This window comes from Eschrichtius robustus, chromosome 7 (genome assembly GCF_028021215.1).
Source record: "Eschrichtius robustus isolate mEscRob2 chromosome 7, mEscRob2.pri, whole genome shotgun sequence".
Taxonomy (NCBI): domain Eukaryota; kingdom Metazoa; phylum Chordata; class Mammalia; order Artiodactyla; family Eschrichtiidae; genus Eschrichtius; species Eschrichtius robustus.
In genome coordinates, this window is record NC_090830.1 from 123,030,526 (window position 1) to 123,034,757 (window position 4,232).

A 4,232-nucleotide genomic window follows, 5' to 3' on the forward strand; every position below is an offset into this window, starting at 1 on the left:
CTCCTCCTTTGTTCCCCCACAGAACCATGGACACAGCAATATATCTTTACCAAGGGTTTGGAGCAAATGGGTGGGAGAACAGCACAGGAATCAGTAATAATTCAACATCAGGCACCACTTCCGTGATATATGAATTCCCATCACTGGGGATCTCTCCCTGCTCCTTTTCTCCATGGGCTTCTCTCCACCAGGAACGTTATCTCCATGTTTGATGGTCCCCAAACTCCAGTTTCCTTACCCACCAAGGGAAAACCACAATTCATCTAACTTTATGATATCAAGAAATTTGCTCTGAATCCCTCCCCAACTAAAGACCCATCTTTGCACATTAATTTTAAAAAGTTACAATAAAAACTCTTTTAAAAAGTGGGTATAGAGGGAACATACCTCAACATAATAAAGACCAGATATGACAAGCCCACAGCTAACATCATACTCAACAATAAAAAGCTGACCGTATGCTAACGCACATATATGGAATCTAAAAAAAAAAAAAAAAATGGTACTGATGAACCTAGTGGCAGGGCAGGAATAAAGACGTAGACATAGAGAATGGACTTGAGGATATGCCGGGGGTAGGGGGAAGCTGCAGTGAAGTGAGAGTAGCATAGACATATGTACACTACCAAATGTAAAATAGATAGCTAGTGGGAAGCAGCAGCATAGCACAGGGAGATCAGCTTGGTGCTTTGTGACGACCTAGAGGGGTGGGATAGGGAGGGCGGGAGGGAGGATCAAGAGGGAGGGGATATGGGGATATATATATATGCATATGGCTGATTCACTTTGTTGTACAACAGAAACTAACACAGCACTGTGAAGCAATTATACTCCAATAAAGATGTATTTTAAAAAAACAATAAAAAGCTGAAAGCTTTTCTTCTAAGATCAGGAACAAGACAAGGATGCCCATGCTTGCCTTTTATTCAACATAGTATTGAAGTCCTAGCCAGAGCAATTCGGCACGAAAAAGAAATAAAAGGCATCCAAATTGAAAAGGAAGAAGTAAAACTGTCTCTATTTTCAGATGACCTGATGTTATATACAGAAAACCCTAAAGACTCCACCAAAAAACTGTTAGAATAAACAAATTCGGTAAAGTTACAGGATGAAAAATCGATTTTACAAAACTATAATCAATATAAAAAAATCAGTTGCATTTCTATACACTAATAATGGACTATCAGAAAGAGAAATTAAGAAAACAATCCCATTTACAACTGCATCAAAAGAATAAAATTCCCAAGAATAAATTTAACTATGGAGGTGAAGCTATAAGACATTAATGAACAAAACTGAAGAAGACACAGATAAACAAAGATATTCCATGCTCATAGATAAGAATATTGTTAAAATATCCATACTACAGATTCAATGCAATGCCTACCAAAATTTCCATGGCATTTTTCACAGAAATAGAACAAACAACCTCAAAATTTGTATGGAACCACAAAAGACCCCAAATAACCAAAGCAATCTTGAGAAAAAAGAACAAAGGTAGAGATATCATGCTTCCTGATTTCAAACTATATTACAAAGCTATAATAATCAAAACAGCACGGTATTGGCATAAAAAGACACATAGACCAAAGGAACAGAATAGAGAGAAGTAAATATAAATATATATATATGTGTGTGTGTGTGTATATATATATATATGTGTGTATATATAATATATATATTTAATTTATGACAAAAAAAACCCCAAGAATACACAATGGGGAAAGAACAGTCCCTTCAATAAAAAATGTTAGGAAAACTGGACAGCCACATGTAAAAGGATGAAATTGGACCACTATCTTACACCATACACAAAAATTAACTTGAAATGGATTAAAGACTTTAATATAAGACCTGAAACCATAAAACACCTAGAAGAAAACATAGGTGGTAAACTCTTTGGCATTGGTCTTGGCGAGGATTTTTTTTGGATTTGACACCAAAAGCAAAGGTAACAAAAGCAAAAGTAAACAAGTGGGACTACATCAAACTAAAAAGCTTCTGCACAAAGAAAACCATCAACAGAATGAAAAAGCAACCTACAGAATGGGAGAAAATATTTGCAAATCATGTATCTAACAAGGGTTTAATACCCCAAATATATAAAGAACTAGTGCAACTCAGTAGCAAAAAAATAAAGAATCTGATTTTTAAAATGGACAGAGGATCTAAATAAACATTTTTCCAAAGAAAACATACAGATGGCCAACAGGAACGTGAAAAGATGCCCAACATCACTAATCATCAGGGAAATGCAAATCAAACCCACAATGAGATATCACCTCACATCTGACAGAATGGCTATTATTAAAAATACAAGAAATAAAGAAAGTCAGTGAGAATGTGGAGAAAAGGGAACCCTGTGTACTGCTGGTGAGAATGTAAATTGGTGCTATGGAAAGCACTATGGAGTTTCCTCAAAATATTAAAAATAGAATTACAATATGATCCAACAATTCCATTTCTGGGTATTTATCCAAAATAATTGAAAACAGGATTTTGAAGAGATATTTGCACATCCATGTTCACTGCCACACTGCTTACAATAGCCAGGAGGTAGAAGCAACTTAAATGTCCATCAACAGATAAATGGATAAACAAAATGTGGTATATACATACAATGGACTATTATTCAGCCTTAAAAAAGAAGGAAATCCTGTCTCATGTTACAACATGGATGAGCATTGAGGATATTATGCTAAATGAAATAAACCAGTCACAAAAGACAAACACTGCATGCTTCCATTTATATGAGGTATCTAAAGTCGTCAACCTCTTAGACACAGGAATTAGAATGGTGGTTGCCAGGGGCTAGGGAGAGGCGGGAAAGGTGGAACTATTCAATGGGTACAGAGTTTCAATTTTGCAAGATGAAAAAGTTCTAGAGATCTGTTATACAACAAGATGCATATAGTTAACAATACTGTAATGTACACTTTAAAATTGTTAGAAGGTAAATTTATGCCATGTGTTTATTAACCACATTTTTTTTTTAAGTAAAGGAACTAACTGATCTTCCCATCCTAAAAATATGTGATTTCATAACAGGACTCAAGAAACAATACAAGACAATCACATGTGTGCCTGATATAAATTATTTTTGGACTATCTGTGGTTTTGAAATATCCAGGTCACTCTTTACTACCATATAAGTAAGAGGTATGTTTAATGAGGTGTCCCAGAGTTTCAGCGAGCCCACTTTTAGTCCTGGGACATTCTCTGCACTGTATAACCTTTTTATAACTGGAAAAAAGTCTTCTCCCATGTCAGAAATGCATACACACGTGGCAGACACGGTAAGGGGATGGCCTCACATAGGGAGTATTGGAGAGAGCTGGTCACCTGTTACCATCACCAAGGCTGGGCTGGTGCCTGGCCCAGCATCTGATGCTGCCGAACCCCCCGCTGTGCATCCAGATCCCAGACAACCTCTGCTCGCCACACCCTGGGAGATGGGCTTCCTTTCTACCTGTAAGCAGCCTGTTGGGAAACCCCATCCTACTCAAATGAACTTACAGTAAGTCCTTTAGAGAAGTGAAAAATCCCTTTACGCTTCACTCTTTACTTTGTGAATTAAAATTTTTGTGAACAGCGTTTTCTTTGAGCAAAGTTCCCTCTACAGTCACACTAGATGGTTTGTCTAAAGCTCATGCAAAAGGGTGGCCACCCATGGTCATGCCTGCTTTGCTCTTCCCCTACAAGGAAAACATTTTACAGCTCTGTGTCAAAAAAAAAACCCCAAACAACCCAATCAAAAAAAGGGCAGAAGATCTAAATAGACATTTCTCCAAAGAAGACATACAGATGGCCAAGAGGCACATGAAAAGATGCTAAACATAGCTAATTATTAGAGAAATGCACATCAAAACTACAATGAGATATCACCTCACACCAGTCAGAATGGCCGTCATCAAAAAAATCTACAAACAACAAATGCTGGAGAGGGTGTGGAGAAAAGGGAACCCTCCTACACTATTGGTGGGAATGTAAATGGTTGGTGGGTAAAACCATTATGGAGAACAGTATGTAGGTTCCTTAAAAAACTAAAAATAGAACTGCCATATGATCCAGCAATCCCACTCCTGGGCACATATCTGGAGAAAACTCTAATTAGAAAATATACTTGCACCCCAATGTTCATAGCAGCACTATTTGCAATAGCCAAGACATGGAATCAGCCTAAATGTCCATCAACAGATGAATGGATGAAGAAGATGTGGTACTTACATACA